Source organism: Ambystoma mexicanum, chromosome 2p (assembly GCF_040938575.1).
Source record: "Ambystoma mexicanum isolate Mex_15411 chromosome 2p, UKY_AmexF1_1, whole genome shotgun sequence".
NCBI classification, from domain to species: domain Eukaryota; kingdom Metazoa; phylum Chordata; class Amphibia; order Caudata; family Ambystomatidae; genus Ambystoma; species Ambystoma mexicanum.
This window is the reverse complement of record NC_090923.1, coordinates 485,416,721-485,441,500: the sequence shown is the minus strand read 5'-3', so window position 1 is coordinate 485,441,500 and position 24,780 is coordinate 485,416,721. Positions and strand designations below refer to the sequence as shown.

At 43.5% G+C, this 24,780-nt stretch overlaps 1 long non-coding RNA gene across 1 annotated transcript in view; it reads left to right on the top strand.

The window, feature by feature from the left end:
- LOC138566502 (uncharacterized) overlaps positions 1-24,780 on the top strand; it is a 182,837-nt gene that overhangs the window by 33,280 nt on the left and 124,777 nt on the right. The gene's annotated exons all lie outside the window — the stretch shown is intronic.

The window sequence follows — 24,780 nt, the reverse complement described above, 5'->3', positions numbered from 1 at the left end:
TCATGACTCGTCAGAACATGAGGTCAGAGGGGCTGACCCCGGTGGTGCTGTGAGGAGTGTGACGATAATCACGTAGAAGTTGATATAGTGCCTGTCAAAGGTTTTGTTGATCAGGGTGGCCAATTGTAAGGTTTTCTTGACGTTGGCCATGAATTGTTCAATGATCCCATTTGCTTGAGGGCAATGTGGAATTCTTCATTGAACAAAACCCATGTATTTGGCGAAGTTTTCAAAGGCATGAGCTGTAAATGGTAGTCCATTATCTGATTTCAGGACCTTGGGTGTGCCATAGATAGATAACATACTGCCCAGAGCTGGAATGACGCATGTTACAGTGGTCGAGTCAATTAGTTGAGAATCGAGAATGTTCATCTATGAGCACCAGTACATATTTCCCGTTTTGTAATGGTCCAAAACAATCTACAGCCACTTCTTCCCAGACACCGCCAGGAAGTGTTGACATCTGTAGGGGATTTGGTGGAGGACCCACTAGTGCACACAGATCACACCTACTAATAACTTCTTCCACCATAGCATCCAGCTTTGGAAACCATATCTGTTCACGCAGGAGACGTTTTGTAGATGTGATTCCCCGGTGATATTCGTGTGCTAATGCAACCACCCTGATGGGATGATGACTTGAGATCCTTTTAAATTGATGTAGTCCTCAATGATAGTCAGCTCATCTTTGACAAGCTCCATGGCTTTTATATCGTCTCTTTCAGACTCTTGTTCTTGTTTAGCTTGTTGTTTGGCATGTGGTGTTCTATTAGTCCGGATACAATGAGACATTTTATTGATAGCTCTGTCGTTTTCTGACTCTTCGCGTATGGTGGCCCAGTCCACTGGTAGTGGTTGAAGATGATGTATGATGTAGTTGTTGTAGTTATCAGCTATTGGTGGGCCTGTTTGAGGGGTTCCTGCTGGATGTCTTGAGAGGTAATCTGCTGGGTTGTTTTCCTTCCCTGGCCAATGTATGATATCAAACTTATAACCTTGAAGAACTAATCCCCATCTTGCTAACCGAGGGGGCTTTCTTGCCTTACGGTCACCAAAAATTGTCAGCAGTGCTTGACGGTCAGGGATTACTGTGAACGTTTTGCCATACAAGAAGAGGTGATAATATTCACAGGCCTAAACTACCGCCAAGCTTTCTTTTTCGGCTTCAGAATAAGCCTGTTCGGTTGTTGTAAGGCTTCTGCTTGCGTATGCCACTATAAGTCTTCCAGATGGGTCTCTGGGTTCACATTGTGTTAATATGGCACCCAGGCCTACTGGGCTGGCATCAACAATTACTTCAGTTTTTCCATTGGTGTCAAAGTATGCCATGTCTTCAGCCTTGCTGATATTGTCCCAAATGGTTTTGAATTCTTTTTGACATTTTGATGTCTATTCAAATGTTTGATTTTTCTGCGTCAGTAGACGTAGTGGATTACTCACTGTAGCATAGTTTTGTAGATATCTGGAGCAATAGCTTGCTAGCCCAAGGAAGGAACGGAACTCTGATACATTTTGTTGTGGTTGAGCAGAATTAAGGACTGCAACCTTCTCTGGATCTGGTTTCATCCCTTTTGCAGAAAATATGTGTCCTAAGAAATTATTTTCTGAACTCATACTTTGCCCTATTAAGTGTTAGGCCTGGTGTCGCAAGTGCTGTGCACACCTTGTGTAGAGCTGCATCGTGTTCTTCTTTGGACTTGCCAAAAACTAGTACATCATCTGAATAATTTGAACAATTTGGGACATGATGGATGACCTTATGAATTTCTTCTTGGAAAATCTCATCAGCCGAGGAGATATCAAAACAGAGTCTTTTATATTGGAATAAACCCAGATGTGTGACGAACGTGGTGATGTATCTGGACTCTGGGGGGGCGATTTCAATCTGATGATATCATTTTGTAAAGTCCAATTTTGAGAAATATTTAGCTCTGTGTAGTAGGTAGATCATATCTGTAATCTGTGGTGCTTGATATCTTTCTCTTTCAATGGCTTCATTTGCCCTCCTCATGTCCACACATAGCCTAATAGCGGTACTATGGGTGACACCCAAGGAGTTGGGCCAGTTACAGGCTCTATGACCTGTTGCTTTAATCATTTGTTAATTTCGTCTTCCACTTGATTTTTCTATGTTAATAGGTATTCCTCTATAATATTTTGCAATAGATTTTACTTCTGGGTTGATGTGAAGGTGGACTTTTCGTTCCATAGTTTTCCTAAACCTTTGAACAATTTAGGAAACGCAGTCTCAATGTCTTCTGGTCTAGAGAAGTATTTGTGGGCCATTAACTAATACATGATGAGAACAAGTCCCATGTCTACGGCAGTCTTAAAACTGAGTATGCATCCACTTTTTGCTTCAGTCCTGAGAATGTATACTTGCACTCTTGTAACATGTTATTTGTGGGCACATGTTATGGTGGTAACACCCATACAAGGCAAAGGCGTGGTGCAACAGTAGGGATAAATGTCAACCGTAGCCTTTTTAAGTTTTGGAGCATTTGGGAGAGAGCCATAGGCATCTTCACTCATTATATTGATGGTGGCCCCTGTATGAATAAGAAAATCAAACGGTGTGTCATTCACTTGAATGCTGAGGACAGGGCTATGTTGTGTTGCAGTGCTATTATTCAAGACCCGCTGAGGACAGGGCTATGTTGTGTTGCAGTGCTATTATTCAAGACCCACACATACCCTTTCTTCTGATGTTCTTCTCCTGAAGAGGACACCTCACTACTAGAATGTGACTTCATTTCAATGTATCAGACATAGCGCCGGTGTCTGCTACGTCGGGAACTGTCAGAAAGCCTGTGTATTTCTTTTGGATATACTTTCCTGTTGTCCCTGTCTTCTTGCCGTTGCCATTGTAAGTCTGTTTCTGGACCTCCTTCTTGCGCATTCGCAGTCACAATTTTTCTTGGTTCTCTAAAAGTTCTCTGTAAAGAGTGTTGGAGGGGGGCATTCTTGCACATAGCCCTGCAGTGATCATAACCTGCACATGCAGCACATATTTGCCCTAGGGCAGGGAATTCCCCGATGTGAGGATTCTCATATTCACACCTGTAGCACGTGGCCTCAGTTGCGTCTTGGATGAGGAGAATAGGAGCATTAGATGAAGAGAATAATTTGTTGACAGTTTCCGGTTCAGGAGTTTTCTACTGTATGGTGACTTTTCCTAAACTGTCCAGTTGAGATTCCATGCGTGCCAGGGCAAGAATGTCATCAAGCAATCGCTGTTTTTTGCAAGAGCTTTTTCCGAAAGCCTTGAGAATCAAACCCAGCTATTACTTGGAACCGGAGCGCTTCCTCACTAGAATATCAATGGAATTCACAATGCTTCAACTTGATGCGTAATCTCATCACAAAATTGTCTAGAGATTCACCTTTTTCTTGATGTGTGGCATGAAAATTGTGTCTTTCATAATCCACGTTAGTGAGTAGAGTAACATATTCTGTTAATTTGGTATGTAGCTCCTGATACGAAACAGTGTGAAGATTGATTGATTGTCCCATAATATCTCTGATTGCAGGACCCACTGCCATAGACAGTGTGTTTTTAAGCCTGTTGTCATCTTTGAGACCGATGGCCCCTACATAGAAATTAAAATCTCGTAGTCAGGTCGCTCAGCGTGGTCCGAGAATGCCGGTATCTCTGATATTGAAAGCATGTGGTAAATGCAGTACTTGGGACCCTCCATTTGTAGATGAGGGTGTTTCATTTGTAGGATCAGCCCCCGATGTGGCCCTATGTCATAGGGCTTCATTACAAGTGAGGCGGTAAGGGGTTAAAGGCGCAAGTAAAGGTGCCAGCGCCGTTAACCATGTACTGCCTCATTACGTGGTCCCCTCACGGGACCCGCTCTGGGCGTCTGGTCCCGCGAGGGGACCAGCATGCTAACAACGGGCCCGTCATTAACGGGCCCGTTGTTAGCATGCTCCCCATTCCCATTGAGCCCTATGGGGGCTCAAATGGGGATGGTCTGGGTTCACTGAATGGGGAAATACCGGGCACTCCAAAGTCGGAATGGCCCGGTATGTGCCCATTCAGGGACCACGGACCCGAGTTTGGAGGCAGCCATGCCCTTTTTAAGGGCATGGCTGCCTCCAAACTCGTAATGAGGACCCTAGTGTGTGGTGGTGTACCTTTAGGAAGGTGTAGACATAGTTTATGTGCAGGTTAAGAGTCCCTTTTTAGCTGTAGACTATATTGTCTTGACAGTCTGTCTCCCTTTTTTTTTTTTTTAACATAAACAGCCTTTCTCTAATGTTCTTTTTGTTTGCCTTAATTTGTTATGGCACCATCCTAAGAAATAGTGATGCAGTGTGATCTCTTCCCCCTCTTAGACATGACAGGATACTTTTGTCACACTTTCATTAGTCTCGCCACGTGTGTGATTTCTTAAAACTTTTCTTTACATTGGGCTGTGTTACTCATGAGGATCTTTCGTCATTAATATTTCCCATTTTTTTAACGGTGCCGGGCTTCCTTCATGTTTTGTTTCCCTCTCTCCCTTATTAATCTTTATGTGTTTTTGAAATGGGAGAAACGTGCACGCTCAGCGGTCGGACATAACAAAGACACATGTTTTTCTTTCTTTAACATTGCCGGCTTCATTACGTCTGCTCCTCCCCCCTTTTTTTTCGGGTTCGGGAGAAGTGTGCACACTCTGCAGCCACACAAATACCAATTGTTGACAGTGCTGGGCTTCCGGTAATGTTTCTTTACTAAAACTACTTGCGGTTGTTGTTGCTGACAGCTGTTGGAGGCGTGCTGACGTGTGTAAGACATGCTCGAAAGCACCCTCCTGTCAGTTTCCTTACTGGACCACGGCCACCATACTCCGTACTGCCAATGACCAGATCTTGACAAAGAATGTGTGCCTTGGTTATATTGGGATGGTAATAAAATAGTATAGTAGTAAGGGTACCACTACCATCTTCAACAGAGAGGTTCTGTGATATTTCGACATTGGGGATTTGGACCATAAATTCACTTTGACGGCTAATGCATTTTGATATGTTTCGTGACTTCTTTCGTATAACAGTTTCTGTGTGCGTGATACTACAGCTCCCAAGTATTTAAAGCTAGACTGAGTCCAGCAGAATTTACAGAGATACTCTGGTTCCACAGTACTCTCCGTGAGTGGGAATATCTCGGATTTAGTGCTGTTTATCTTGTACCCTGAATGTTTTGTAAACCTGACTACCTCTTCCATTACTGGCTTAATGTTTATTCTAGGGTTCTGCAGGTATAGTAGAGTGTCGTTGGCATATAGTGAAATAATCTGTGGGGGTCCTGCTATATGTATACATCTGTGCCCCTGGTGGTCTCTCATTTGTCATGTAAGTGGTTCTATTTTGAGTGCAAACAGGAGAGGAGTGAATGGACAGCCCTGTCATGTACTCCTGGCCAGTGCAAATGGTAGCGATAGGGCCCCATTGATGAGGACCATGGCAGTCGGATTAGTTTATAGCAATCTCACATATCTGATAAATCGCTCACCCAAACCAAACCGAATCGTTTAAGCACACCAAATAGAAAATTCCAAGAAACAGAGTCAAATGCCTTTTTGGCATCAAATGAAGCAGCAACCTCAGAGGCGCTTTGGTCTATTTGTGAGATAATCCCAAACAGCCGTCGATATGCCCGGTAGGAAGCCTGACTGGTCGGGATGTATGAGACTAGGCGTGTATGAAAGGAGCCTGTTCGCCACACTTTTGCATCAGAATTTATCAACTATAGTGGGTGATAGGAGGATACTTCTCCAGGGGGCCTATCCGGTTTCAGCAGCACCTCTATTACTGCCTCGTATAGTGATGCTGCGAGCGGTCCATTAGTACAGGACTCCTCCCATACCTTGAGTAGGCGGGGTGCCAGGACATCCCTATATGTTTTGTATATTTCGATTGCCAATCCATCCGGGCCGGGTGCTTTGCCCAAGGCCAGTGAAGATATAGCTCAGTCAGTTCGTCTAGCGTTATTCGACCACCAAGTACCACTCTGGCTTCATCGTCCAGACTAGGAAGAGCTATGACGTCTAGGTACGGGTCTACCTCCTCCACAGTGCTAGTGTTTGCATTTGCGTATCATTCTTTCTAGTACTTAAGAAACATTGTGTTTATCGCTCCTGTCTCAGTTATAAACTGGCCCTCTGGCCCTTCTATGCCTGTGATAAGCTGCGTCCCCCTCTCGCCTCTGGCTACTCCGGCCAGAAAACGCCCAGGCCTGTCCTCTTACCATATCTGCGGGCCTGAACCTGTTTTTCCATAAAGCATATCTCTCGGTCGGCTGACTCGCAGAACCTTAGCAGGTTCCCTTTAATGATCCGTAGGAGAGCACAGTCACTGGTTGACCCATATTCATTTTCGAGTCTCTGCAGCTCCTGTTCTGTCTCACCCAAATGCGCCTGGTGTTTTTCAGTATCCCGGAGTGGCCGAGACACTGTTCCCCGTAGCCGTACCTTAAATGTCTCCCTTAAATGTCTACTTTAAATTGCAAAGAGTGACACTGACCCATCATTTGTTTTTAAAAAAACTTCTTATTTCTTCGTGTAGAGTTGACACTAGTGCAGCATCCTATAGTGCCCCCAGTGCCATCCTCCAAAGTGGTCAGGGTCTAGGTTCTGTGTTTAGTGACAGAGATATCATTACCGGGGAAGGGTCTGATAGGGTGCATGGCAGAATCTTACTCCCGTGTAGTATGTGCAACCAGGTCGCTGAAATCAATCAGAATTCGATTCAGGACAACTCATCATGAACCGTGGAGTAGTATGAATACTCAGTAGTTCTCAGATGCTCCTCCCTACACACGTCCACCAGCTCATGTTGAATCATTATCTGTTTGATCATTTGGGCTGCTGCCGTGCTCCCTCGCTATCTGGTCCTGGATGTGTCCTTAGTTATATCTAGGATTGTGTTAAAGTCCCCTCCCCAAAGTACTGGGATATTCACCATCTTCCCTAGTAGTTTGGATAAGTGGGTAAAAAAAACTGAGGTCATCAATGTTTGGACCATATGTATTCACTGACACTATTTTTTCTCGGGTAATTCCCCCGATGACACTAACGGGTCTATTTGGATGTCTTTGGCTTGAAACGTTAAAGATGGATGTATTAAAGGGATTACCCCACTCGCTTGCAACGAGTATGAGGTATAGTATCTTTGTCGTCCCCATTTTGGTGCAAATCTATCTTGTACCGAGCTCAGAGCATGGGTTTCTTGTAGCATCGCAATTTTAGGGGAGTGTCTCTCGGGATAGAACAAAACATTTCTAGGACAAAGCTTTTCTAGCTTTAACAGGGTTATTTAGGCCTCGTAATTCCACAACATCAGTACTATTGGTTGACCCATTTGTCTCTTTTTGTTGAGCATACTGTCCATGTGTGTCCATCCGCACATCAATATTTATCTCTTGTTGCCGCACCGGCCCACTCATCTGCTTGCAAGCTCTTTTTATACCAACCTTCTCCTTCCCCCCTTCCCAACTTGTTTAAACCCCCCGCTCACCTCTCCCGCACCATCTACCCCAACTTGATGATGTATCCCCTGCTTAACCTAGGAGGCTCCCTGAGGCCATGCCTCCCCTTGTCCGCCTTGATAGTGCCCCAGGCCCGGTTTCAATTAAACTATCTTTCATGCCTGCTTCCATTATCGTAAAATAAAACAATAACCACAATAGTACCCCGGTTCAATCCCCGATGATCCCCTGATCGCCTTTCCCAATTGGGGCCTGGAATTGGTCCCTGCTGCAGATCAACGGTGGTTCAGGAATAGACGCCTTCAAGTAGGACATTGCGTCTGTCAGATTTTCGAAGAAGTGTGCTCTACCACTATGTCGTATTCATAGCTTCGCCTGAAATATTAAGGAGTAGGGGACTTGTCGTGCTCTTAGTAGCCATTTCACTGGGTAGTATGTTCTTCTCTGGGCCAGTAATCCAGCAGCAAAATCTGGGTAGATATGGATGTTGTTCGCTTCATAGCGGAGTATTCCCAGCTCTCTGGACAGCTTCAGGATGGTTTCTCTGTCGCTGTAGTTACACATTTTTGTAATGATCGTGCGTGATGCTGCTCCGGGTCGTGGCATAGGAGCAAGAGTTTGGTGTGCGAGCTTGCCCAGAAAGTGTGTTGAGAAGGTGACGGTATCAAATAGAGTCTTTAGGAGTGCCTCAATAAATGGTTCCATTGGGTCTTTACATGCCGATTCCGGTATGCCAACAATGCGCACATTGTTTCACCTTGATCGCGACTCTAGGTCATCACATTTATTCCTTACTTTCCGTTTTGCGAGTCAGAATGTTGCGGCCATGTTGCCCCACTGTGTCTTCCACTTGCCCAATCCTTGTCTCCGCTTCATTGATGTGTCCACTCTCCTTCTCTAATTTGGATTCGTGGGATCCTATTGTCACCACTATGTCGTCCAGTTTCACGTTAATTGACATGAAACCACTTTGCATGGCCGTTAAAACGTGGTCATCACAGGTGTTTTCTTCCATTGCTAATCCCCCTGCCCTCTTGGGACAGGGCCAGCGGTCCTGGGGTTGGTCCCCAGGGACCAGTGAATGAGTCCATCAGGCCTTTTTTCTTATTGGCACCCTTTGTCATATTGTACTGCCAATTACCGTTATATCGTGTTCTACCTTTAAGGCCACCACCGTCCTCTCCCATCTACACACATTTCCTTGTGGTGTCCATCCAGATCAGTTTGTGGTGCACTGGGATTTATTGTTTCATGGGTCTTTTGCCCAGATATGCCACAGTGCTCTTTCTGTGGATGATGGTTGTAGCGGAATACCAAATCTCCTCCTTGCCGTTAATGTATATCGAGGGATATTTTCCAGAGAGATCTCTGTCTATATCCCTCTTAATGTTGGGTTAGCCATTCTCTGCACCGCCTTTTATGTCAGTGGAGGACACTGGATCATGTGGGATTCCTGGGCTCATGGCCAGGCCACAGGGCAAAGAGGTAATGTGACGGAGGGCCCTCAGTGCACAGCGCCTAGATTTCTCTTTTCAGACTTCTGTCGTGTCTACATTAATGCACCGACCAGCAGCTCTGCTGGATTGTTCCTGGGCTCAGTGTGTCTGTTCTGGGTCAGCTGATATCATTAGGGTCCAATAGGCTTGACACTCGCCCAACAAGAAATGCTTCCCAGATTGTCAGTGGCCGGATTCCGGTTCCCTTCACAATGTATATTCACCAGCGACACTGTACCAAGTAGCAATGGTTATGGCCACTGCGAATGTAAGTGCCCTGTCCTCGACGCCGCCCACAGAGTTGTAACGCTCAGGTCTCTGGTTTGAGCACCCAGATATCCCACGTTCGGTTCACTACGGCTTAGTAGCACATACAAGTGGTCATGGCGCACTCACTGTGTGTTCTGGGGGGGTGGGTCACTGCCACAGTCTTTTCAGGCTCTGAATCACACTTCGGCATTTGTTTGTGTCATAGGTGTGGCCTGCGTTCTCTCCTGACAGGGGGGGCGGTGGGATCTCGCTCCGTCTCTGGCTGTGCTCCTCCTCCGGCTGCTGTGGTGCTTGATTGGCTCTGTTACTCGGCTTTGATTTTCAGGGTTTACCGAGGGGGCTATCACCACCCAGGTGTGATCCTCGTATCAGTGCTCCTGCACAGCCGCCGGGGTCGGATAATTAAGCAGACATGGCTGAGTCTGAATGCGTGTGGTTCCTCCTCCACTAAGGCCTCAGTTGTGCCGGGCTGTAGTAGCGACTCCTCCTCCTCCACCCAGATGCTTGGGTCAGCTGCGGAGATCTCGCCACAGCGCCAGAGCTTCAGGTGGCTACCACTCGATATTTAGGTGGTTGTAGGACACCAGCTCGAGTCCACAGTCTCCCCTCACCTCTAGTTTTCTCTTCTTGTGCGGGGGGATCAAGATATCAGGCACTATTAAGGATACATTATTCACAGGATTTCGACCGGGGACGGCGCTCTCCTATCAAGCGGCCATTTCCTAGCTGCTCAACAACACCAACCCCCACCTTTGGAGTTCTAATATAGTGGTAAGTTCCAGGTACTCTCCCTGGTTTCTCACAAACTATATTGAGGTATACAGTAATAAGGTCGGTCAAATCCCTTTGCTTATCTTAAGGTACAGGATAATATAGAGAAGGTAGTAGCGGAAGGATTTTCTTTCCACTCTTTCAGGAGATGTACGTGGTAGAGATGGGTCTTTTGCCTTCTATCAGGCTGGGCTATTTTATAGGTACAGGTTCCTATTTGCTCTAGCACCTCATAGGGCCTGTGCCACTTGGAAACAAGTTTACTTTCATGGGTAGGTAAAACGACTAACACTTTCTGACCTACTGAAATTACCTTAGATTTACCTTCTTGTCATAGGCAAGTTTTTGGTGGGCTTGAGCTTTCTCCATATGAGTGAGGACGTTCTCAGGTTTGTAAAACCTGTCACAAAGACCAGAAAACCTGCACCCAATCTCTTCCCCGAGAGGCTATGTCAGCCTTATCGGACCTGAAGATACGGTTCTTGCTGAGACCTAACCTCTTAATAATGGGTGCCTGGTAATTGTAGGATATTTTGTCTTATTGGGGTAAATTTGGGGTTTGGTGGTATTTTCTTACCATCTAAATATGAGCGGTAATTTGGTGGTAAATCAGCCTCGCGTTTAGGGTTTGGCCTCATATCATTTTAGTAACCATACCCTGTTATATTATATTGGGGAATCTGGTGATATATTATCTGAGGTATTTAGTGGTGAGCATATATTTTTCTTCCCTATATTATAACCCCATCATAAATAAAACCTTCCTTTCTATTAGAGTACCTCCCAGTGATCTATAGAGAGCCTTGGACCTATGCATATGATGGAAACCCAACAATTTTATATAGAGCGCCACTTACAGTTTGTGGCCGGTATCACTGGCACCACTGATCTATGCGCTCTTAGGCATCACTATCTCATGGACGTGCAGCAATCTATATATTATATTAGATTCCTTCCAAACAACATGCAAGGAAGGCACACACACACATACACACACACACACACACACACACAAATCTGCTTTACCAATAAATATTTTCAGTTTATTCTGGGTTGGTATTTTACCTGCAGGTGCAAATTGACAAATGCACTACTAAAAGAATGAATCTCCCCTGTGTATTCCAATAAACTCACAGATGCAAAGAAATTACACTAATCATTTGTTTTTATATTCTCATTATATTATATACAAATACAATTCACAATCATCAGTTCTTACCATAAACATTGCACCATCATCTGTAATACAAAAAAAAAGAAACAGAGCAAGCAAGCCTTTTAAAACATGAGTTTATTTAACATTCTAAACATGACGAATTAAAATGCAGGGGATTTCCTATCCTGTATTATAATTCAGTCATCCATGCGACCACACACAGTGACCTCCCTTAACTTATCTTCTTACCAAAAGCGTTTGTTTGAAGCTCCCCCACACGACCTTGCTTCGCTCGTCTCAGAAAGACAGGCCCAGTCAGTACGACCTGCTCCCGTAATCTTAGGTGTCGGGGATGCACGGCGAGAAACTCTCAAGCCAGCGCTCAGTGACACCATGAACTTCTGTCTTCAGAGCCCAGTCAACACGAACTGCTTTCTCTCTATAGGTTTTCCCATTAGCAGAACTCAGGACCTCCCTATCTTGTCTATGTGATGGGTCTGCAGACACTTTCCTCCAATCAGGTTGAAAGTATGTTTTCAGAACCACCCTTCACTTCTACACAATGGGATCCTTGCTCACACGGCAAGGTCAACTGTCACAATTTTATTTCCTTCCGTACATACTTTCTGCTTTCTGCAACCCAACACAGAGAGAAGAGAAAAAAAATGCCAGTGCACATTTAAAAATGAATTCCAAAATATGTATTTTCACCTCATTTTGCATATGAGACTATGTTATAATGTTAAGGAAGTTAGATTTAGTGTTTAGTAAATGTTAGTTAAAGTTAATCAGTTATATAAATAATGTAGTCTTCTATGTATGAGGTATTAAAAAAAAATGGTGCACTTTATTCTCTGCAGTTTCACATTGGGCTCTTGCTGTGTTATGAATTCTGTACCTAGCATGCCACCAAGAACATATTCACATGTTATATTGGCAGCACAAAAATAACTATGTGTGTGCCACATTACTGCTGGCAACAACAAATAAATGCCATCACATTTAGTAAAGCGCTATATATTCTTATAAAGCGCTGTATATATTACTACATCTTCCCTCCTTTTCTGACAATTTGGCAATACCCAAATCCACAATTGGAGGAAACCCAAATTGTGCTTCTCTGTTTTTTAAAATGTATGTGCATTGGGATATCTTTCATTCCCTATTGTTGCCAACATCATAAGCAACATCTTCATCTTTACGGACAAAATAATTAACCATCCTCCCATCACTAACACTACTACGGCTAAACCCACCATAGTGTGTTCCACCCCGGTTCCCCAATTGAACACTTCCACTTCCATTACACCCCGGGTATTAACTGTAGTGTTGTTCTTTCTCAGATTCATCTTAATAGTATGCTTTTCTTTATGATTCAATAAAAATTCTACATCTGGGTCTATTGGGAATGTATCCCTTTGTCAGAACTCAATATTATCTACTTGGCTTTCCCAAATATCATTTGTAATATGGAATAATGTTAAACCCCCAATCGAAACAACTATATCCTTTGGAACCTGCAAGTAAAATACATTATATTTCAATTGCTTGACAACAAATGTTCCATGATTTAGATGTGTAATTGTCATGTTCTTCATGAAGGTGCTGACCAACCATTTATTTTTGACCATTTTAGCTTGTGCTAACTCCTCACCACCCAAATTGCTAATGACCACTTCACATCCTCCTGATACACCGGGATCAGATTTCAAACCACAAATGGCATCTGTAGCATCAGGAACAAATGGTTTACCTGGACACATGTAATTTTGTTCTTTAAATTTTATACATGTTTCCAGGTTCGCGATCAAGTAAACATCAGGCTCCCAAGACTGAAATGCCACCACCTCTGGAGTCTTAATTTTTATATATTTTCGTTCTTGTCAAAATCCCACGTTATGTACCCACTTAGTTTGATAAACAGGTTGAGGAGCTATATATGGGATGCACAGCAAAAATCCAATATCCATTCTTTCCAAATTCACATATTGGGGCATTGCATTGCCCATTTAAAATGCAATTTTCACTTGTACCATATCAATCTCTCTTCTGGTTATTCGTTCTATCATTTGATGAACAATATCTTGTGAAACAAAATATAACGGTATATGTCCTTGAATTAATTGGGAAATTGCAGTTTGGAGTTCCCTCATGTAATTTGTCAACAATCTATCAACAGGATTTATTACATTCAAGATTTCATTCAATATTCTGTCATGCTTAATTATTAGTTTCGTGCTATGCTGTACAATTTCAACCTGTTCATTTAGTATTACTGCAGTTCTGTTGATAAATTTCACTTGTTCATCCAATACACATCCAAGGTCTTTTGGATCAATTCCAGATTGTAAGTAAACTGTTGTGCTTTAGCACTCAGTGTCCCTATTGAAATGGCATTGGCTGTTAACATTGTAGTACCTATTAAAGCTCCAATAATAGACATTACCAAGGAGACCACAAGCATTACTACTCCTCTCTTTCCCCTCCTTTTCTTTATATCTGCTGAATTCACAAATGTCTTTTCCAATTGCATTAACATATCTCTTATTGTCTACTTAGCGTCCTCTTTTCTTAATTCTAGCCCCTCTTTAGTCTGATCGGTAACAATCCCAGTTTTGTTAAAGCGTTTTTCCATCAAACTATCAGGATTCATGGGTATATATATGTTCTGAAAGATCATCCTTCTATTGCCCATGATAAACCCAGGCGCTTCTTCCACCGCAATGCCAGATGCTGGTCCGGGCTCAATGATAACCTGTGCTTCCATAGTCTTGAGATTCCCTGCAATCATTAAGAATGTTATCTATGTCGCTGGCGCCATCATCAATGACATCCATTTTATATACTTGGTCTTTGCCCCCACCCGGAGCTTTTTTTGAATTTCTTCCCGCGGACTCCAGGACTCCATCATTTCCCGTGTTTCCTGGTCCTGTGACCTCCAACCTCAAAATATTAGTTAGTTGTTCTAAATTAAACAGAAAAGAGACAGATTAGGTACATAGCATAATATCAATTTCACCCTTTCTACCAAAAAAAAATTATTGTCCAAAACATTCCACTTTCTCTTGGAACTAAGCACATTTTAGAGAGAAAATAAACATATATATATAAAACACCATTATACATTCAAATATTTCAACATTATTTCATAATAAATCAATCTGCTTCAGCCCCTTTTGTCAATGTTTACCATCTATGGTATTTACATCTACTTTTATTTCTCTAATCTCTATAATAAGGACCACAACTATTTATTTTTTTATGATGTGGGATACTATGAACACAGTCACCATGTTTTCCCTTCCATGTCTTCAGGATACTTAAGCTGTTTCTACTTGCTCAAGCCTCCTGACTTCATGTTTGGGATGGCAGGGCTTAATTTGGTTAACATGACCAAACTGCTCTGTTATCGTTTCACCCTCTGTCTTCAATATTTTGTAGACCACTGGAGACACCTTATCTACAATTTGAAAAGGCCACTGTCAGGCCGCCAGAAACTTAGAATTTTTATGTTTACCTTTTCCAAAATGAAATTTATATACCTGATCCCCTACGTTATACTCTTTCACAGATGTCTTTCTATCATAATATGATTTTGCACTGTCAGCAGCCCTTTCCAAATTTCGTTGCACAAAAGCAAATACATGTTGTAAATGCTTCCTCAGTTCTTCCACATATTTGTGAACTGTAGATGCGCTTACAAGTGTCTGTTCATGTGTCCTGTATAATATATGTTGTGGTAGTACCATTTTACTTCCTGTTAATACCTCATGAGGGCTGATACCTGTTGCTTTGGCAGGAGTCAATCTGATTGCCATCAAAACTAGGGGTAATCGTAAATCCCAGCTGCAACCTGCCTCTGCTACAAACTTCTTTAATATCTCCACAACAGACCTGTTGCAACGTTCGATATTCCCAGAAGAGGCGGGTCTGTATGCAATATACAGTTTTCTTTTCACCCCACACCTTACTCATTAAAGCGCTTGTAAAATGACTTCCTCTATCTGATTCTATTATTTGTGGTAATCCAAATCTTGAAAATATATGATTTACCAGTAATGTAGCTTTGGTTTGTGCACTACAATTTGGTGCAGGAATACACTCTATCCATTTTGACATCAAACAAACCACGCTCAAAATATAACGGTTCCCCCTGCTCGACCTTTTTACAGGCCCAACATAGTCTATTTGCAAATCTGACCATGGAAGAGTTAATCCTCTTTTCATCAGTGGAGTTCTATGCATTGGTGAAGCGGGTTTAAATTGGGCACATACTAGACATCCCCTAGTATATAATTCCACATCTTGGGACATATGTGGCCAGTAAGCATAATCTTTCAGAATCTCTAATGTTTTTTGTGAACCTCTGTGTCCTGCGGCTATTGCATCATGTGCATGGTGTAGCATTAGCCCTCTGAATGAAAGGGGTACCACCCACTGTATTTGTCCTGTTATGGATTCCCTAATCATGAGTCCATCATGTAGTCTGATTCGTTTTTTATTGTTTAATAGCACCCTCAGCTCTTCTTCTCCCGTACAATCATTTTCAGTTAAAGGATTTTGTTCAGGTCCATTAAATGATTATAACAGATCCCCAATATTGGATTATCTTTTTGCACCTTAATCAGATCTTGATCTGGTGTATCATAACTTCATTGTACTACTGGTTGTTCTACCTCTTTTGGAGCCTTAGAGCATGTAACTGCATCAATCTGTATTTCACCAATTAAGTGTTCAATAGGTAGCAATTCTCCCATCACAGCCCCAATTTTGGCTAAATGATCTGCTTTATCATTTCCCTCCTTATCTTCTCCTGGAGTTTTTAAATGTCCACAAATGTTCCTCCAATATATTGTTAAATCATTCTCTGACACTAATTTGTCTATGGCCTGTATCGTTTTTTTCCATGTTTGAGGGGCTTTTTATTGTATGTAATCATGCCTCTTGCTTTCCAGCCAGGCAAATATTCCACAAAACTATTTCGTGCATAATCAGAATCAGTCACCAGGACAATTTCACTGAATTTATTATCAACTGCAGTAGTAATTGCTTTATAAATGGGTGCTAATTCCGCTACCTGACTACTCCTAGCCCCAATTCTCATCCCTATACTAGGAATGTCTTCACATTTCAACCAGACATTTCCTATTCCTGATACCAATTGTTTATTACTGTCATTTTTTATGTGAAAGGCACAACCGTCAACATATACAGTTGGCAAATTCTTGCATGTCTTTTCATCAAAAGCTTTGTGTGATGATTGTTCAAACTCCTGCAAACTAGATTCCACCTCTACTTCATCTGAAACAGACTCAGCTGCACAGTCATGTAAATCTGCTAATCCTTGAGCAACCGGGCTCTTTTTATTTTGGCCTTTCCTCACTTCTACAGGAAAGCATTGCAATGCCAATGTCCATGAAGTAATTCTGGACTGTGCTAGATTGCCTGATCTAATCCTTTTACTTTGTAAAAACGGCAATGGTTGATGATTTGTCTCAATGATTACCTTTTCTCCTTGAACAATGGGGCGGAAATGCTGTAACGCCCACACAGTGGTCAAAAGGGCCTTTTCACATTCACTGAATTTAACTTCAACTTGAGAAAATGTCTTACTTGCATAAGCAATGGTTTTGTGATTCAAATCATGTTTTGGAGATAACACTGCTGACATACAATGTTCAGTGAAACCTATTTCTATAAAGAAATCCCTGTTTTTCATAGGGTATGCTAAACATGGTGCCTTTATGAGACATTCCTTTAATTTAGCAACTGCCTCAGATTTCTCTTCTTCCCATTTCCAGGGCGTATTCAGCTTCAATAATTTAGTTGATGGTTGAGTAATTTCAGCATAATTTTCAATATATGTCCTGTTATATACCATCATTCCTAATAAACTTTTTAAACCTTTCACATTTCTAGGATCTTTCAATTTCCGTATGCCTCTACCTTTTTCTTCTGTGGGTTTAGTCCATGTTCAGTTACTTCATGGCCTAGGAAATTTACCTTTTTCTTGCACCATTGTGCTTTCTGTAAAGATACTATGGCACCCGCCTTTTGCAATTGGCCAAGAACATGCTTAATTTCATCAAAATGACTTTTTAAGCTTTCATTTTTTATCAGGACATCATCCACATAAACCATAGTTCCTCTTTCCGCTGCATCAGGCATAGCCTTTCTCAAAAATATGCCAAATTCGCTCCCACCATTGACGTACCCGAATGGTGTTCTAGCCCATGCATATTGTGTCTTATCAAATGAAAATTAATTCTGAATATCCTCTGCCAGTGGCACACACCAATATCCAGATGTGAGATCTAAGGTAGTAAATACCTTTGAACCATGCACCTGAGCAAGGCCTTGATCAATGAATGGCAGTGGCCATCTGGACACTAGCACTCTTTTATTTAATTCTCTCAAGTCTGCACACAGACGCCATTGACCATTTGGCTTTAACACACCCAAAATAGAAGTGTTGAATGTACTATGAATAGGCCTGATAATTCCCCAAGACTCCAAGTTTTTAATTATCTCTGCCAATGACTCTAAACATGCCATTGGTAACCGGTATTGGCGCACAAATACTGGATTTCTACCACACCCTTCCGGTAATGTGGAAACATGTAAATTAGTTAGGCCGCAATCATATGCATGTTTAGCAAAAACATCTTTAAATTCCATAAATATTTTCCTTAATTCATTTTTAACCTCATCGCTATCACATGCATCTGCTAATAAAAAATCTGCTCCTCTACCATTTTTGAAAATTCTGGGAAATCCTCCAGTGGAGGAATCTCTGTGCTTTCTTCCAACTGTGTGGCTGGATCTCTCTGTAAAGCTGCTACTTTCAAATATTTTGGCATATCAACTTCCACTTCAACGTGCCGATTTTCTGTTTCATTTTCATTTAAGTCAAATACTATACAATTCTCTTGGTGAAAGCACACTGTCTCATTTGAATAATAAGGATACACAGATTGAATTTTAAAGATCGCTTTGGGTTGAGAACCCAGAAATTCTGGCAACACACCCTGTGCATCTACATATCTCTCAGTGATATTTCCAATTACCATGTTATTGAAATCTGCAGTATAATGTGATTTTTGTATGGCCATTCCTAATTAACAATTCTCTTCTAAATGAATATCCTGACACCCTTTATTATTCACCATAATTTTGACAGAGCCTTCTCCAATATCTATCAATGGGGTGAATTCATAATCCAGGCCTTGTTGCTTCATGACTCATTTAAGCACACAAATGCATCAGAATCTTTAATTTGCTGTCCATTCTTGCACTTTAGCGTTATTGCAACCTGCTTGATGAATGCAGGAACAGTAGTATCCTTCCTCATCTGTAATTCAATTGCATATGGGACCAGTTGTGCGCAATGATAAGCCTTTCTCTTGTCTTCAAATTCAGGTGCAAGCCCACCTAGCCGGGATCATATCTTTTGATTAAGGAAATCTAGCACTATACACATGCTGTGTATGATATCATTGCCCATGTAAAAATCATTTTGTGTTCCACTCACTATCCACACATTATGGTACATAGTTTTCTGCCCAATATTAATCTTCAGCATGCATCTTCCTGCAATTCGGTTTTCAAAGTCTGGATTGTCCAAACCAGAGACATATTGGTTTTTAATTCTAAATTTTGGGATCTCCTCCCTCTCCATTATTTTCTGCAGTAATTTCTCATTAATAAAGCGCCTTTCCTGTTCAAGCGCCAAAGTGGATTTATCATATTAGAATGGTCATTTATACCAATGTGAACCCATTGCTGCTAATCTTCCATGTGTATTTCAGCAAGGGTGGAAATGTGTTTCTCTGTATCTGTTTTAGGAATAGTATTCTGTTTGCATTTATTTTCTTTTAAATAGAAGCGCAGTGTGTGCTCATCTATTTCAGTTTGCCATTTCTTCCTGGGATCCAAATAAATCTGCACAGATTGTTTTTCTTTTTCCTTTTGCATTTTATCCTGACACATCAAAATGACAGTGACGCTAGGTACACAGCTATTCTGGAGGTATACCTCCACTGCATCATTCGTTTTGGCAACGGTGTGACATTCATTTATATTGCTGTTTTGTGATTTTATTTTCTTAGATCTTAATGGTTTTTTGGTTAAGGACCATAGTACTCCATTCACCCCATCTATGAGAAGAGACAATCTTTTCAAGCAATCTGTTCCCATTAGGAATGGAATTTCACAATTAGATGTGATCAATAATTCCTGTTTCAGTCTGTGTTTTCCTATCTTTATGTCAACCTCGGTGACACCCACGATAGGCACCTTCTCACTGTTAAAGTTATGCACTGGGCCTTTGTGATGCTGGAAATGCATCAGAGGGACAGGGCCTCTGTATCCTTGTCCTTTACTGTTTTTTATTGTGTGTTCTGTTGTGTTTTCCGTGCAGGAGTTCATGTGGGACTCCTGGCAGCGCAACCCTCTCCTTTGGTTTTGGTGAACAGACCCATGGGATACCCTTATGGCACCCATGGGTAGGGGTGCAACCCTGTGCCCCTAGTGTATGTTTTTGGGCACCTGTGTGTGACCCACAGAGCAGGGTACGGGCTGGTGGCAGCTCTGTGCTGAATTGACTAGTGCCCTGAGCATCCTCCGTTTTGGGATGCCCAGGCCCTGTCATTGGAATTGGTAGATTCCTGATGGAGACACAATGGCCCCCATGGCCTCTTGCCTTCCATCGCCTGTTACCTTGATCTTCCCGAAGTCCAGGGAAGCCCTTACTCTGTCCCTTCCCTCTGACTGGCTGTTGAGTGGAAGTTCCATATATGGTAGTGTGCGGAAGTGCTGACCAGACTGGCTGGAGCCTTCCCAACGACCGTATGTTGTGGGTACGCCTATGGGTGGGACCTGGGTGAATGGAGTATGTGACGAATACGCATTCTATGTTGTGGGTGTCTAGTATCTGGTGTTTGACACAATGACTGAGACAGTCCTGCCTGAAACCGGTATTAATGCAGTGTGGAGTGTTGAATGGCTGGGTACTTGTCCCAATAGCAAAACACATACAGGTGTAAAGGAGCAGAGTTCAATCTGTAGCTAATCCTCTAGGGATGTCATCTTCTAACATCATATCACACAAAACAGAGTATAAGCCAGCATGCTTAAAAGCAATTTGCTCCAAACAACTTGGAGAGTAAGGACCGATATAAATATGTTACCTATTGTGACCCTAGCTGGAAGAACACCCTGACCCTGCAGGGTGAAACTCTCCCTAGAAAGCGTGTGTTGGTCCGCCTATCTAAAAAAGGATAGGTGGAGAAGGGAACTGACCCTAACTCTACAATGATTGATTGATCTAAAAGAGGCTCAGGGAATGTCTAGGTTGTTTTCAGGCACAAAACACAGCAAAACATATATGTTAAAAGCTAGAAGCTTAGAATTGAAAAAGATAGAACATATGATGTGAGGTCACACCCGACGGGGGACTTTCCAGCTTTATTCACCCTCAGTGGTGTGTGCTTCACCCCTCCATCTATGGTTATACCTCGAGAGTTAGTTACTCCTATGAGAACCTTAAAAACAATATATCTGCCACCAATTTACGAAATAGGTGCAGGCATTCTCTTAGGATTTAATCGAAGATGCCTTTTCTGATCTTGTCTAGATCCCAGGCATTGCAAAAAAGTCTGTTATTGTTTGGACGGTGTCTTTTCTGTTGGAGACTTCTGTCGGGTATCAGGTTGACCGGTTTCGATGATATCTTGATATTATCATCTTCTTCAGGACCAATTTCTTATCTGTTCAGAGTTTATCTTCTATCCGCATCTAGTAGCGGGACCCACCAACCGCCTCTGGATATATGCATTCCGGCTAAAATGTTTTTTTTCTTTTTACTTCTGCAGAATGCACGGTGGAAATGGGTAAGATTCTTTATATAAATTGCTTCGACCCAATCTTGACCCCAACAGACTTAATCTGGCATCTATGCTTCGCTCAAGGCAGCGATGCTCCGTAGGGAATCTCGCGCATTCCTGGTCCTGAAGAAGATGATAATATCAAGATATCATCGAAACCGGTCAACCTGATAAGACTGTGTTTTAACCAATACAGTGTGTGGACATTCCTTTGTGGGTGCTTGGCGACTACACTGTACTTAAGAACCAGCCTGCATCACCTCCTGAGAAGCTAGGCCTTGATTGCTCGACCACTTACCAATAATAGAGAATCTTGGCTGGGGTCCACTGTGCCTCTCCTCTACCATATAGAGAGCAGAAGTACAGACACCCCCCTCCAGTCCTTTACACTGGTGGCAGCGGTGGGTTTAAGAATCAGTGTATATCTGTGCCACTTACGAAGGATATCTGCACTTTATTAAATTGAAGTTCAGTTGTGTACAACATAAATGTATTACAAGCAATGGAATCTATTGCAAATGGTAAATTGACTTGGATGAGCTTAGAGTGCTTGTGAAGCCAGGGCGTTAGACGTGGGTACATTTAGGGCTGACCTGATAGCTGCCCTGGTGGACTACCAGACCGATTGTGAAACTCTTGAAGGGGGGGGGGTGCAACCAATGAGGACTCTACCCTGAGGATTGTCGCTGAATCTGATTCTCGGAAGGCCACCATTCCTGACGCCTCTGTTCCAAACCTCAGCACTTCCTTGGAGCTTGAGTTATTAAGGATGAAATTGGCCATTGAATATCACAAGTTGGAAATAGATGCTGAGCTTAAGAAAGAGGAGCTGGCACAGCAAGTGGAACTCAAAAATAGGGATCTTGAACTCAAAGACAAGGACACTGAATGTTAGCGAATCCAGTTAGAGAAAGCTCAGGTGGAGACTTCAGCTAAACCAGTTGAGAGTGTCAGGTCCCCAGCAACCAAGTTTATGAAAGATTTGGTTGGTGTGTATGCGGAAGGTTCTGATATCCTCCAATGGATTGAAGCATTTGAAATGGCTTGTGCAATTCATGATGTTGATAAGAGAGATTGGCTAAGGGTTTGTTAAGCAGAGTGCCTCAAACTGGATATGACTGCATTCTGAAACTGAGTGTGGAAGAAAGGGGTCAGTATGAGTGCATGCAGTCTGCTTTAATTGCCAAGTTTGGCAAGACGCCTACCCAATACCTTAAACAGTTCAGGGATTTTACGAAACGAGAGAATGTGTCTTGGATTGACTGGGTGAGTGCTGCGCACATGAACATGATGGGGTGGATTGATGGTTACAAAGTGAAAACGTTTGTTGAATTGTCCCACCTATTGTTTTTTGATCATTTTTCAGAAGCCTGTTCACCAGAGCTGCGTCAGTATGTTGCTGACCAGAACATTTTGGACCCTTTTAAGCTGGCTAGGTTGGCTGACAAGTGGGTCTCCCACCGGGTGTCCTCTAAGGACTCCAGTGGGAAGGACAAGGACAAAGAAAAGGGGGCCTCTCAGAAAGCTGAGGAATCCCAAAAGCAGTCACAGTCGGGTAAACCAAAACCTTCCTCTCCTAAGACCCAAAAACCTAGTGGGTATAAGTCTGTTTTGGGTGGGAGTAAGAGTAGTGGTCCGCCTGCTGCAAAGCTGGGTCCCAGTGGTTCCAGTACCATACCCTGCACTCCCTGCACATGTTGGGATTGTGGGGCTCTGGACCACCGAAGGGGTGATCCCAAGTGTAAGGGTAAGGCACTTGGAGTCCAGGCTGTCAGCCTGACCTATCCCTACTTCGTACCTGAGGTGGAGGCTACTGTCCTCCCTTCCTCTACTGGGATCAACTTTGGTGCTCCCGTAGAGACTTCCTTAGTGTCCCTTGGGACCTGGGACCAGTACGCAGAAGTACTGGCGACTATCCCACAAAACACTCGTAGGTTTTTGAGAAGTGTCCTCTTGAATGGCCAGCTTTCTACTGGTTTGAGAGACACTGGGGCAAGCATGACAGTGGTGGACAGGACTCTGCTCAAGCCAGAGGACTATGTAAGTGCTCCTCTGAGAACCACCAGGTTAGCTGGTGGGCCTCCCAAATTATCGCCTGTAGCCTTAGTCGACCTTACTATTGGGGACAAGACAGCGAAGCTTCCAGTCCTGGTTCAGGACAACGTGCCTGCAAACATTTTGTTGGGAAACGATTTGGTCGAGTTGGGATGATCATGGATGGTCTACCCATGGTTGCTGTGGTGGTCACCCGATCGCAGGTCACACAGGGTCCGGCTGCGAGCCCGGTATCCTTGCCGACAGGGAAACCCAAGGCGCAAAGGAACCGGAAGAGTAAGAAGGCCACCTCTGTGGAGGGAGCCCCTGCTCTTCCTGCTGTTCCGACAGCACCCATTGGGATCCATGCTCCGGACGGGCTGGGTGGAGTGGTGAACCCCGTCTCAACTGCTGTGGTAGAAGAGCCAGAAGACTCTCCTGTGGGAGAGGTTCTCAACCCGGAGGATCATCCCGACCTTCAATGCTTGTTAGCTGAAGGGGGACCCTCCGGGCAGACTTCTGTAAGGGACAGAGAGAGTGCCACTCTCTCGAGGGTCTGAGGAAACAGGCCCTGCCCCAGGCACAAGGAGAAGTGCCTAGGACATTCCGGATCTATTGGGAGGGTGAGCTCCTTGTTACTGAGCCCACTAAGCCTGAACCTGGTGCCCTCAAGAGGTTGGTGGTGCCCCAGGTTGATAGGCCCTTCCTGCTGCAGTTGGCGCATGAGGTGCCCTTAGCTGGTCATATTGGTACCATGAAGACTAAGCAGAGGCTTTCTGCCCATTTCTACTGGCCTTGGATGGGAGTAGAAGTGGAGTCCCACTGCAGGACCTGCCCAACTTGTCAGTTGTCTGGCAAGACTGGAGGCAGTGTCATTGCCCCACTGCAGACATTGCCAGTGGTTGGCACAATGTTTGAGATTGATATTGTCGGTCCCCTTGACCCTCCCACTTAAGGTGGACATCGGTTGATCCTGGTCTTGGTTGATCATGCCACCATGTACCCTGAGGCTATACCCCTTCGGACTGTTACTGCCAAAGAGGTTTCCAGGGCTCTCCTGGGCATTTTTACCCGGGTTGGATTCCCTAAGGAGGTTGTCTCTGACAGTGGATCCAACTTCATGTCTATTTACATGAAAACCATGTGGAAATAGCGCGGGGTAACCTACAAGTTCTCCACCTCTTACCACCCCCAGACCAATGGTATGGTTGAGAGATTTAAGAAAACTCTCAAGGGCATGTGTTCTAACTCGATGGGTCCGACTTGATGGTTGTGCAGTTATGTAATGCCTCCGTCCCCAAGTACCGCTCAAGCAGAATGTAAACTCTGGCCTAGCAATCTTTGAGGCCACAGGTGGGGAGTGTCGTCGTCAGCCTGGTACCAGGAACGCCGGAAGGACCCCTGAGTGCTGTAAGGCAAAGGGTTATAATCAAGGAAACACCCAAAAGGCAATTGGCAGAGGGAGCAAACAAGATACAGTGACACCAGCTTACCTAAAAGGGGTGGAGCATAGGTAAGAGACCTATACAGACAGCAGGGGAACCCACAGCAGGCTGGGATGATGTACTTGGCACTCCTGAAAGCACCTGGTGGAGCAAGAACTTCATCCGTGGCAAAACTTGAAGCTATCTGAGGTTTGCATAAACAGAAGGGTAATCCAAAGGCAAGTCCAGAGTACAAACAGGTGTCAGG